This window comes from Pseudophryne corroboree, chromosome 4, assembly GCF_028390025.1.
Source record: "Pseudophryne corroboree isolate aPseCor3 chromosome 4, aPseCor3.hap2, whole genome shotgun sequence".
In the NCBI taxonomy this organism is placed as follows: domain Eukaryota; kingdom Metazoa; phylum Chordata; class Amphibia; order Anura; family Myobatrachidae; genus Pseudophryne; species Pseudophryne corroboree.
Window position 1 is genome coordinate 596908950 of NC_086447.1, and position 13971 is coordinate 596922920.

At 45.7% G+C, this 13971-nt stretch overlaps 1 pseudogene; it reads right to left on the reverse strand.

Moving 5' to 3' along the window:
* Positions 1–3742: 3742 nt before the first annotated feature.
* Positions 3743–3861, reverse strand: LOC134912467 (5S ribosomal RNA; annotated as a pseudogene).
* Between the last annotated feature and the right edge of the window lie 10110 nt (positions 3862–13971).

The window sequence follows — 13971 nt, forward strand, 5'->3', positions numbered from 1 at the left end:
TTTTACGAGATTTGCCCGCTTTCCTCAAGGCAGTGTCCGAAAGATTCAGTCCACCAACTGTCCTCACTCTCCTAGATGAATCTATTAAAGTGTGCCCGTCTGAGAACCTGCCTTTGCAGTCTGGGGAGCACCCTCAGTTTTTCAGATGTGGGCAGGTATCTTTAGGTGTTCACGCAGATTGCTCGGCAAGTTTGGCTTCTACAAATTTACCATCCGCTCTTGATTCCATCCAAGAAAATAAGAGGTCAGTTCTGCCGCTGGGTTGTGGCTCCGATTCTGAGAGCGAGCTTCTGGACGATCCTAGACTCATTATTGATGGACCTGTATTGCCAAGTAGTGTCTTTGTGACACCTTCAAATAGGTCTAGGCAACCCAAAAAGAGGAGAGGGAAAAAAGAAGAGAAGGTGAACTTTTAGTCGTCTGGAATCCGCCTGTTTAAGGGGGGGATAATGTTAGGAATGTCTGTGTTTGTTTTGCCTTGCATTATCTCATTCCTGCCTCTAGGGGTCTCGCTTGCTGCCTCAGGTCCGAATGGCAGTTGCACACTGTCTCTGCAGGCTAATTACCTGATTGTGAGCAGCTGGGGCCAACACCTGGTGCTGCTATTTAACTCCAGCTCACCAGCATCTAGGTGCAGATCATTGTGGTTCCGTCTGGAGTGCGACTGGGCTCTCTCCAGTAATCCTGTCCTGATTCTGCCTTATCTACATCTTGGAGACATTCCCTGCAGTTTGCCGTTTCATATACCTAGCTTCAAGACTTCTAACCCTGCCGGTTCAGCATCTGCATTCCTGGACTATTATTTGCAGTCTGTTTCCACCCCTGCCTGATTACTACGTTTTGGTATGTTATTTTTCCCCTGCTTGATTTAAACCCGGATATCTTCATGTTTATTTCACATCTGTGTTTAACCTGGACTATACCAATATTCAAGCATAACCTTCCTCCTTGTTTCTATTACCAGCCACTACTATTATTTGGAAATATCGTGTTCGGTTCCATGTAAATCAAGGATCCAGTTTCTGTATGTATATATTTTTGCTACTTCTTTTTCCACAATAAACCTTACTTAATTTTCACCCGGCTTCAGCTGACCTCATTTCAAGTATGCACACACAGAGAACCCTAGTAATCGTAACAGATACCACCTGAGATGCAACAGAAAGGCCCGAAGGACCATGCCTAGGTGACCCTGGAACCTGGAAACCACCGAAGACAAGAAGTCCAATCAGTGCAAGGAACCACCCTACCTGTAGGAAACAGTAGCAAGGGGGGAATAAGGTCCACCAGGGGAGCCAACGCGGCTGCCCTGTGTCCAACGGGTCAAAAGGAGCTGAGAGGAGGGCCCGAGGAACCTGGGACACATCCCCCAGAGCAAACGGCGCTATCAACAGAAGCCAAACAGGAAGACAGGCCTGAGAAGGATCAGATGATTAAGAATTGATCCTGATGACATAGAAAAATGGACTGACAGAGCCAAAACTCTAGAAGATGAAACTTGTAGACCCATGTCCCAAACTGTCTTGGTAAAACCCACCAGACCTGAAAAACTGAATGAACATGGAGCAAAACCTTTGAGAGATCCTTAACAATGAAGGATCACCAAGCACCATAACAAACATCAGGCCGAAGTCGTTTCCTAGGCTCTGTGGAAAAACCCCTGACTGTAGGACAGAGGTCACCAGAGCCATCCCTTAAAAAAGAGATGGCTGACCAGCGGTAGAAACCCTTTTGTGTGCGGACCGTCAAGGATAGAGACTGAGCCAAGCAATCAACAAACAGTCTAGAGCCCCAAGATCTGGATGGAGAGCTGGCGAACTGGTGGTGTACTGTCCTGATACCTGTGACCAAAGGAAACCTCCGCCCCAGCATTGAGGACTGGCATCAGAGGTAATCAAATCCCCATCTTGAATACCGAAGGACAGGGACAGTAGTCCAGGCCGTACTTGAGCCACCCTACTGCGAAAGAGTTGTAAGAGGACCAGGATCCTGAAATTGTATGTGCCAATAAGACCTGGTCCAAGCTTAGAGGACAAGGGTGGAACTGAGCCGATTCCCCCCTGTGAACATTGCTACCGCGGAGCCCAGGGTCCACTTGTAGTCATGGATGAACACTCTCCAAGGACTGAAGATAGCCTGAAGTCTGTGACAGCAGGGCTCGCAACCAGTCCTATAGGAGAAAGATTACTGGACAGCTGAACTCTGCAATGTAGCCTATCTTGTGAAAGTGGGAAGATAAATCTGCCTCTTGAGATTCTAGTCCCTAGGCTGAAGAGGCTCTACCATCTCCTGAATGTGTGCTGTCAAGAACTGTAGGGACTAAGCTCAGAGAAGGAAGTTGACCAACTGTGGAGACTAGGACAATAAGTGCTGTGCAACACTGAATGTAACACAGGGTTGCTGCAAATAGCCCCCACATAAGGTATGGGAAGCCGGGACAATGACCCTGTAGCCCAGGAGGGAGTCCATTGACTCCTGACGAGCTTCTGCCTAACCACGATCCCACAGAATATAGAGGCTGAAACCACTGATGAGGGTCTACCCTAAATTCAGAGCGAATCCCTGATAGACTCCCTATCTGACTCAAGCGTCCGGAGAGGTCCTAATCTGCTGCAGAGACGTAGGCCCCCATTCCCGTGAACCTCCCAGATGAGGACATGCCCATCACACAGTAAGGCTGTAGCTGGTCTGAGTGCTGGATGTCTGGCTACCTAGGGCCCTCAAGTGCAGGGCTGCGAACCCCCTGGCTGGAGGGAGGTACCAGAAAAAAAGCCTGATCTTAATCCTGCTCTGCAGGCAGAGGAAGTCCAGGACAAAACTGATGCCGCTAAAGTATAAACATTGTTATGGAAGCTGCAAGCATGGAATCCATTTTGTCCGGATCCAGCCGCAAAAAGGTATTGTCTCCTGCCCTGCATGTGGCACAGGGAGAACCATCCAAGTTTTGGTAGTGGTGGAGTCCATATGCCCAGAAAGGAGGCATAAGGTGCTCCCAGTCACTACCATGGCAACCAACCCCCTGAAGGATAACCCTCTAGTGTCCAAACCTACAGCACCTGGTATGCTCATGTGATCTTACATCCACGCACTTACCAGGCCCAACCCTGCTTGGCTTCCAAAAACAGATGAGATTGTGCATGCATAGTCTAGTGTGAATGCCTTTCTAGATGTAAACCCAGAGTGTGCAACTCTGTCTTACTGGCCTCATAGGTAAGGAGCACCAGTGTTACCACCTAACTACATAGGACCTTAACTACCTAGGCCCTAGAAAAGAGGGCGTGGTATAGGATAAGACTTGGAAGCACAGCCTGTGTCCCTAAGAGGATCGGTGAAGAGTTGCATGGAGCCTTGTAAGGAGGGGGCAAGGTCTGTCCCCTATCAATGGCCACTCCCCTGTGTTAGAATTTCTGCTGACTAGACCTACAGCCCCTGGTATTCTCAGGTGGTCTCCCTTCCAAGAACTTACCAGGCCAAACACTGCTTAGCTTCCAAGATCAGATGAGCTTGGGCATGTCCAGTGTGGTGTGGTGTACCTGAAATACAGGGCCCTGCCCGATGAGTAGGAGTGAACTGACCCCACTTGCTGTGCAGCTATAGCCCCCTAAGCTTATGGGGACTATACCCCCAGAGGAGTAGTCCATCCCTAACCTTTGGGAGGCTGTGTCAAGCAGAAGCTGCACAGAGGTGGTCCAGCATGTACCATGCAGAGTACTGCCTCCACAGCTGACTCCCATAGCAATATGATTTACAGCACCTGGTATTTCCAGGTGGTCTCCTATCCAAGTACCAACCAGGTCAAATATTGCTTAACTTCCAAGATCAGATGAGATTGGGCATGTCCAGTGTGGTGTGGCTGTAGGTATTGCACAAGGCCAGCAAAGAGTGTCAACCCATAGCTGGGGGAGGGGGGGGGGTGTTGACACTCAAGTGAGTTGTCAGTCCCCTTGGGAGAGAAAGGGAAAGTGGAACCCAACTCGAGGCACTAACTTCCCTGGTAACTGGCATCTGAAAGACATACAATGCAGTGCCAAACCAAGTGTCAGACACTAGTGAAACAACATGACAAAGTGCATGACAAATTAGTGCATGACAAATTAGGAGTACAAGGGAGTAAAGCATAACTCAACAACAGTTAGTGGGGTAGTGGCAGGATATCCAAAGGTTATGTACAAATGGATATTAACATTCAGACCCTAGGCAATTACCCCCAAACACGGGAGAACATACAAACTCCACACCAAAACAATGTACTAATAGTGGGCAATTATACTCAACTGTCCAGCTAAAGATAGCAGGAAGGAGTGACGCAAGGACCAGGCTCCAAGAGCAGGGTACAGAAGAGACAGTGCCAAAACCTCCCTCTCCTTTAGTGCTGGTATAGTAATGTGGTAAATTCCACCAACACAGTACTCCTGCTAGTAAAAAGATCTTAACCTACAGAATCTGCTTTAATTATTAGGTACAAGAGAGATGGAGGAGAAGTAATCCCGAGGCAGACAGAAAGCCTGGCTTCAAGCAAGCCTCAGTGGCGGGGGAGGGGCTACAGCCTAGGCTCACCTCCCCCCAGATGCAAAACCCCAGGTACCCAGCTCTGACCTGTGGCAAATGCCCTGGTTGTCCAGTGGAAAAAAGGCACAGTTTACCCGGGTCTCCACTGCACCTACCCCTCGCCATCTCCCGCTAGCGGGGGGGAATCGTAGCTATGTCGCTGCTCCCTGCAAACAGGGAGCCGGTCTTATTCGCCGGCCCAACTCCGTTTGCGGCTGCAGGTCCTCCAGAGGCTCCGCGTTCCTGGTGGTCACCGATGCTGCCGCCATCAGCGCCGGGTGTCGGAGCGGCTTTGTGGGCACTTGCAGTGTCCGCCCGCCCCGCTGCTCATCTTGTTGTAAGAGAAAAAAAAAAAATTAAAAGAAAGTAAATCAGGGCTGATATACAGCCTCCTCTTTTAAAAGGTGCCTCCTGCCTGGCACCAAATAAAAACCTAGCAGGCCTTGGGTTGGGGGCAGGATATAGGGGATAGGGAGGCTGGGGCATGCTGGGAACAAAAAAGTAACTTTTTGGTGCCTGCCTCGCTCCCTATCCAGCCTATTCCCAGTGTAATGAATCCTGTTCCCCCTAGTGTACAAAAAGAAAGAAGAGTTCTTGAGTGCCAGATTTACCTTTCTCCAAATCCCCTTCAGATATCTTATTGAATTGGAAGAAACAACTTGGTCTTGCTGAGGTTTAAAGGCGTTGGCTTTGGGATGAAATCCGTATACACAGAAAAATGGAGAAATCTTTGACGTTGAATAGCATGAATTATTATAGAAGAACTCCGCCATAGGTAAGACACTGAATCAGTCATTGTGACATTTGGAAACATAGCAGCAAAGAATTGTTCCAAGGACTGGTTCACCCATTCAGTTTGTATGTTAGACTGCGGGTGATACCCAACCGAGACACTGACATGAATACCTAGACTGGAACAAAATGATCTCCAAAATTTAGCAATGACCTGGGTCTCACTATCAGAGATTAAATCTAGAGAAAGTCTGTGAATTTTTAAGATGTGCTGTATAAACAAAGATGAAAGTTCTTCGGCACTCTTACTGAAGTGATCCACCATAAACCAAATAACTGTACATCTGGCTGAAGATGGTAAGTCAACAATAAAATCCATAGAAATATGGGTCCACGGTTTGGTAGTAATGGAGAGTAGAAGAAGTTGTCCAAAGGGAGATTTTTGAGGAGTTTTGTTCTTTACACAAACTAGAAAAGCTGGCACAAAATCTCCATTATCGTTAAATACAAATATAATTGTCCCCAGGACTTTCACGCTCCCACCTTCAATCTATATTCCCTATCACATGTACACACAGACACATTCACACTACGGTTAATTATTATTATCATGATCGGGACGCTAACCTGAGTCTGGACCTTTATTGTGGAACGGCAGTAGAGTTTCAGTGTTTCTGGATTTTAGTCTAGAAGTACAGAAGGATCGGGCACAATTTGTTCCAATTAAAAGATGTTTTAGGAAACTTAATCTGCAATTTGCGATGCTGTTTCCATCTAGACTGTGGGTTGTGGCTGAGAGAGAGAGAGACTACATTTTTTGTTACACCTCGTGAGGCTGCACTCGGGCTGGATTGCTGGGCACCATCACAAAGGGCATAGCAGCAGATAACTAGGGGATCCTAGCTGCCTATTTTCTTAAAGATTAATGAGCTAAGAATGACCATCGTATGAAGTTTATATTTAAATATGTAAATGTGGTAATGTTTTGCTTTTCTATGTTTACTTGTAGGCTCGGGGAAGTCTGTGTACCTATAATAATGGATGGAGAGCGGCTTGGGCCTTGTCTTGTAGTCGCTGAATATTTTGCCGATTGTGGTTAGTATGATTTTTTTTAGGTAAGAGACTAATAGCCTTAGGGAGGGTGTTAAGGGAATTGGTACACCAATGTCTGGGCAGGTACACAGGGTGGGGGGTGGTAGGGGTGTGGGGGAGTGTTTGTTAATCTTTATGTATCCTTACTATATTATAACTTGCACAATATATGCTGATGAACTTGGAGTTTGCAGGTTTGAAAACGTGTGACATACTGGACAGATTTTATACCTTGGTTAAAGTATGGTGATGACCCAACTTAAAATGTTATCCTGGAATGTAAGAGGCCTAAATGCTAAAATTAAAAGATCCCTGGTGATACAGCATTATAAACGATATATCGCAGATATTATATGTCTTATGGAGACGCATTTAGTGGGGCTAAAGTGCTGGGTCTTAAAAAATCATGGGTGGGTTGGGTATACCATTCTACATATACGTCCCATGCTAAAGGCTTCTCCATATTGGTACGAACATATATCCCGTTTGTCTTGGATCATGCTCGGCTCAGATTGATCAACGGGGTAGATTTGTTTGTTTTTTGAAATGTCAGATCTATTCTATGTCACTGCTTACACTAGCTGTTTATATTCCACCTCCTTTTTCCCCTGAAGTCATGAGAAAAGTGTCTGAATTTATGGCACTATATCCTAATATTTCTACAATATGTATAGGCGACTTTAACATTGTTATTAATCTGGCCCTAAACAGAGTGAGCAATTCGGTTACTAAATTACATACCAGACAGGGGAGTTTCGCATTGTTATTGGAGAGCTTAGATTCATTGGATGTATGGAGGGTACGTCATCCAAATATGTGTCAGTTTTCATGTTTTTCCAATACATACTCATTTTTTTCTAGGATTGACCTAACTTTAACATCTAGATGTTTATTACCTAGGATCAAAAATGTTCAATATGAAACCAGGCGTATCTCAGATCATTCACCAATAGTTTTGGATTTGGGAGGTCCTAGAGGTACAGTAATTCATTCTGGAAATGTAACTACTTTTGGATGACACAGTTGAGTAATGGAGTTGAATTGGAAATAGCATGGAGAGAGTTTATGGAAATAAATGAGGCTATGGCACCTATACATGTTTTATGGGGTGGCTTTAAGGCATTTTTATGTGGTACGTTAGTTAGAGCTGTTTCAACTCTTAAAGTTATTTATAAACATTGGGAATTGGAGCTGGAGGAAACACGTAGATCCTTAGAAATACAGTATTTGAATGACAAGCTTAGTTCTTCTAAGGAGACATGGTTGAGAGCCCAGAGGGAATGGCGTGATTGTTTGGAGGATAAAGCTAAATATCGTCTTTTATACACACAACATAGGTATTATGCAGCCAGGGGATAGACCAGGAAGTTTTTTAGTGAAGTTGGCAGGTGCAGATAAGGCCGCTAATACGGTGATAGTGATTCGTAATGCGGAGGGCACTATTTATACAACAACCGCCAAAATAGTGGCGTAATTTGTGATTTATTATAAAAACCTGTATAGTACAAGATTACAGAAAACTACACTAGGAGGTCCAAGATTATTTATATAGCTCTGATTATTGTGTTACTGAAATCAGGGAAGGACCCGGAAAAGATGGATTCTTACAGGCCAATTTCATTGCTGTCTACAGATGTCAAGATCATGGCGAAAATCTTGGCGATTAAGTTAAGTTCAGTGATGCTACAATTAGTTCATGAAGATCAGACTGGTTTCGTACCTGGGCAGTCCACTTTATCTACTCTAAGACGTCTTTGTACACATTTACAGGTCCCCCGCAGGGACGTCTGCTCCTCTGCAATAGTTTCACTTGATGCTGCTAAAGCGTTTGATTCGGTGGAGTAGGCATTCTTGTGGGGGACACTGGACCGCTTTGGTATTGGCCCACATTTTATTAGATGGGTCAAATTATTATACTCCGCCCCATCAGCAAGGGTTTCTATAAATGGTCATGTTTCGTCAGCCTTCTCTCTTAAAAGGGGAACGAGACAGGGGTGTCCGTTGTCCCTGCTACTCTTTGCCATAGCAGTAAAGCCCCTGGCTTGTATTATATGTTCTTCCCCACAGGTTAGAGGGTTTCAATTGAGTGGCAGGACAGACAAAATTGCCTTATACGCGGATTATTTTATTTGTTTCGGATCTTTCCAACACTTTGCCATACATGTTGAATATTATTAATATATATGGAGGCTATTCCGGTCTGTCCATTAACTGGAATAAATCTTCCATTCTTCCCTTCAGGGGTTGTTGTTCTGCCAATCCTTTTGTGGCCCTTACGCTTTGTTGGGTTGACGCATTTAAATATCTGGGTAACCAAAAGTCCCTCACAATGTCAATTTAAATATAAAACCACAGATAGAATACTTCAAAAAACCATATTAAGATATAAGGAAAACTTCCCCTTACTGTTACAGGTAGAGTTAATCTTGTTAAAATGGTTGTGCTGGCCAAACTATTGTATGTATTACAGCATTCCGCTGTTTATCTCCATCAAAAAAATCTTTAGTAAAATAGAAGGCATCTTATCGTCTGGTGTGGTTTAGCCATAGGGTTAGAATTAAATTAGATATGCTGACAAGAACGCAAGATTCTGGAGGTTTATCCTTTCCTAAATTTAAATTGTGCTATAGGGCAGCTCAGATGTCTCATATGATTACCTGGATTAATGATGTTAATGGTGATACTTTGAGGTCTAGAGTATTGGCTAGCAGGAATATTGGTATTACCCCTGTACAATTACTATTGAGTGATAATGAAGCTATAATTAATATGCCAGTGGTTAAGCAGGCGATCATGATTTGGAGACAGGTTCACCGTTTGCTGCAAGGTGAGGGATGGGACCCTGGTACACCACTTGCCTATACTCGTACTTTTCATGAATTTTCACAATTAGATTGGACCTGATGTGAACTACTGGATATCTTTGATGAATAGCGTAGTGTCCCATGAAAAGTTTGTATATACATCTAGAAAAGCAGCAGATAAACTCTACAAAATTTGGTATAGATGGTTGGTATCCCCATATAGATAGGCGTGTCTGGACCGTTTTCATGGCGGCTGCATGACATCACAAGCAGCCACCCTGAGAAAATAGAATTTTGGTTACCTACCGGTAAATCCTTTTCTCGTAGTCCGTAGAGGATGCTGGGGTCCACATTAGTACCATGGGGTATAGACTGGTCCACCAGGAGCCATTGGCACTTTTAGAGTTTGAGAGTGTGGGCTGGCTTCTTCCTCTATGCCCCTCCTACCAGACTCAGTCTAGAAACTGTGCCCGAGGAGACGGACATCTTCGAGAGAAGGACTATACACAGATAGTGGAGAGAATTCAAACCAGCTCACACATACAAGGCACATCAAGCTAACTTGCTTGAAAACTCTCAGCAACTGCTGAAACATTACTTACCAAGTAACAATACAGTACATAACTAAACAAAGATGTACTGAACCAGATAACGATTGCAGGAAATCGAAGCGCTGGGCGGCCGCCCAGCATCCTCTACGGACTACGAGAAAAGGATTTACCGGTAGGTAACCAAAATCCTATTTCTCTTACGTCCTAGAGGATGCTGGGGTCCACATTAGTACCATGGGGTTGTACCAAAGCTTCCAGAAAGGGAGGGAGAGCGCGGAGGCTCCTGCAGAACGGATTGACTGAACTTCAGATCATCAGAGGCCAAAGTATCAAACTTGTAAAACTTTGCAAACGTGTTCGACCCAGACCAAGTTGCAGCTCGGCAAAGTTGCAATGCCGAGACGCCGCCCAGGAAAACCCCATCTTACGAATAGAGTGGGCCTTAGCAGATTTTGGACACGCCAATCCTGCCATAGAATAAGTGTACCAGATAGTGAACCTAATCCAGCGAGAGATCGTCTGCTTAGAAGCAGGACACACAATTTTCTTGGGATCATATAGGACAAACAGAGAGTCCGACTTTCTGCGACGAGAAGTTCTCTTCACATATATCTTCAGAGCCCTCACAACATCCAAGGACTTTGATGTAATTGAGGAGTCAGGAGTCAGTAGCCACTGGCACCCCAATAGGTGGGTTGATATGAAATGCCGCCACAACCTTCGGAAGAAACTGTTGACGTGTCCGCTGCTCAGCTCTATCTTCGTAGAAGATCAAGGAAGGGCTTTTACAGGATAAAGACCCCAATTCGGACACCCGCCTAGCCGTAGCTAAGGCCAACAACGTGACAGCCTTCCATGTAAGAAATTTGACCTCAACCTCCTGTAGAGGCTCAAACCAATCCAACTGGAGGAACTGCAACACCACGTTAAGGTCCCAAGGCGCCGTAGGCGGTACAAAGGGAGGTTGGATGTGCAGAACCTTCATAAAAAAAAAAAGTCTGAACCTCAGGGAGGGCAGCCAATTCTTTCTGGAAGAAAATGGATAAGGCCGAAATCTGGACCTTCACAGATGCCAACCTCAGGCCCACATCCACACCTGCTTGCAGGAAGAGGAGAAAACGTCCGAGTTGAAACTCCACCGTAGGAAACTTCCTGGATTCACACCAAGAGATATATTTTTTCCAAATACGATGGTAATGTTTAGACATTACCCCTTTCCTAGCCTGTATCATGCGGGGGACTTTGGCATAACCTGAAGCAGGCTTTTGTTCTTGGGAACCTGCAGCGGCAGGTTTCTTGGACTAAACTCGACCTCCCCTAAAGAAGGTATTGGACGGTCTGGCCTTTCTAGGCTTGTTAGGCCAAAAGGACTGTGTTGCTGAAGAAGAGAAGGATTTCTTCGGAGCAGGTGCAGCCGAGGGAAGAAACTGAGACTTACCCACACGTCTAAAGCTTCCCCAAAGAGTGCCTTACCTGTATAGGGTAGGGACTCCACACTCTTTCTGGATTCCGCGTCTGCCGACTACTGGCGCAGTTATGAGTTCATAACTTGTAACGCAAAGAATGTAATTTATGCCATAGAGTGCAAGTGTGGGCTTGTATATGTGGGAAAGACCACTCGTAACTTTAAACTGAGACTCTCTGAACATTTGTAGAATAGTAAAAAGGGTTTGGCGTCTCATTCACTCTCGGCCCATTTTAAAAGGGCACATGGTTGTAATCCAAATGGCATCAAATCATTTTGGGGTATTCAATTAGTAAACCCAACATGGCGCAATAAGGATGTAGATATCCTTTTTGGCCATATCAAAGATGCGATGGATATATAAATTGGGTACATTAGTACCTTCAGGTTTAAACAGCGACTTTGAACTCAAATGGTTTTTAAAGTTTTAATATACTTTCTGAGATTACATAAGGAGCCTTTTCTACCTTCTCGCTATTATAAATATTTGATTGAAAAATTGATAACACACTTAAATCAATGTATAATCAGCCAGCTCCTTTAAGGCGGTAGATCCTGGAACAGGTAAAACCACCTTCTTTGAGAGTCTGGACACAGATGCGTCAACAATCGGTGGGTTTTCAATTTTTTAAATCATCCCCAGGGAAAGGAAACGCCACCTGTACCCGTTTAGGGATCTGGAATTTTTTCTCAGGGTTTTCCCATGCTTTCTCAAATATAGCATTCAATTCCTTTGACGCAGGGAAGGTTAGCGAGGTTTTTTTATTTTCAGTGAAAAAAAGCCTCCTCAACCTGCTCAGGTGTGGTATCATTAACATTTAACACATCCCTGATAGTCTCTATCAACAATTGCACCCCCTTTGCAAGAAATGCAGACCCCCGCAACACATCCCCATCACCGTCTGTGGTGTCAGAATCGGTATCTGTGTCATCCTGCATGACATGCACACGTTTGTGGGGTTATATCGCGGAGCGTCCTGAGGTACCAGAATCGGGCCATACTGCCATAGAGTTCTGTAATACCTGGGTTGCAGATTCATTACTTGCAATCCTGTCAGAAATCTGAGAAATCCAAGATTTGATAGAGGAAAACCCCTCAGGCTCCCTTGCTTTGCTAAACTAGTGCTATCCTGAATACATGGAATGGGATCATCCTGGGAGGACAAATCCTCTGCAGCATATGACAGTGTCCCTGGACATAGCTAAAGGAAACCACCAAACACTCCACACACAGGGGATGGCAGACAGAGTTTCCCCCCCAAGAATGGCAAGAGAGACACAGAAATTGGAGCCAACCCAATCACAGCGCTTCTATACCAATGGGAGACTCCTTTTCAGCACTGACTGTGTACCATAATAGGATACACAGTGGTATTGCAGCCTCCCCCCCCTTCTACAACCCCAACCCCCTGGTACCGTTTGTAGATAGCTGGAGTTGCTGTGGAGGGACCTGATTCTCCTGGTCAGTGCTGTGCAGGCAGGAAAATGACGCTGAACACTGCTAGGTCCGCTCTGAGAAGCTCCGCCCCCTTAATGGCGCTGTCTTCCCGCTCTTCATCAGATTATACTGGCCTGAAGATTTAGTGCTGGCTGAGATCCGGGGATCCCGACAGGCTTCTGGACCAGTGTAGGGTGCCGCGCTGGCTCAGGGAGCCCCTCATAGCGCCGCACCATGTACCGCTGAGCCATCCCCGGCTCCTACCCTGATGCCGCCATCTTCACACTGACCCCCGCTTGCTAGGGGGGGGGGGGGTTGGTCTCTCATTCGCCACAGATTCTTCAGCTCTGGAAGGGGGTGGCGGCATGCTGCTGGGGCGAGCGGTACCCTGTGGCGGAGAACGATCAGACCCCTCTGGAGCTCGGTGTCCAGTAAGCGGAGACAGTGGCTCAGACCCCGCAGGGCGGATACTGCTCCCCCCTCAGTCCCTCACTGCAGGGAGGCTGTTGCCAGCAGCCTCCCTGTTAAATAATAAACTCTAAAAAAAACCTTTTTTCCAGAAAAACTGTGGAGAGCTCTCCTAGCTGTGACCAGCTCCTCCGGGCACATTTTCTAAACGGAGTCTGATAGGAGGGGCATGGAGGGAGGAGCCAGCCCACACTCTCAAACTCTTAAAGTGCCAATGGCTCCTGGTGGACCCATCTATACCCCATGGTACTAATGTGGACCCCAGCATCCTCTAGGACGTAAGAGAAAAATAAATGGCGCGGGCCAGCCTGCTAGGAACTGGGACTGGATTAAATAATCATGGACCTTTAGCAACTTGTGCAATTTTTTTTTTTTAAGCTAAATGAGTTTTGCAGACACTTCGCTTTTACATGATATAATTTTCATAAACTATATGCATTTCAATAGATAGATGCATTCACCAAGCAATTAAGCACAAGCAAGGGCCCAGAGATGCACATATAAAAGAAATACAGTGTATGGGCGAGACCAAGTAAATTAAAGGAAGCACCATTAGGAACATGGGGTTATATGTACTAACGAGCAGTCTGTCAAAGCCAGTAGTTTTGACTGCTCATTTTAAAAACAGAATTAAGGGCCTGATTGCGGTTCAGATGCAAAAGTGCTGAAATCGCTATTTGGCAATTTCAGCACTTTTGCGCATGCCGGTGCGCACGTGCAAATTCCTAAACTGCAATCATATGTGATTGCAGTCTAAGACCTGGAGGGGGCGGGACTGGGTGCCGACACCACATTTTGTGGGAGTCAGCGCTGTTTTAGGGGCACGGTCCAGACAATGTATGGTCAATGTAATAGGCAAAACCAGTGCTTTTG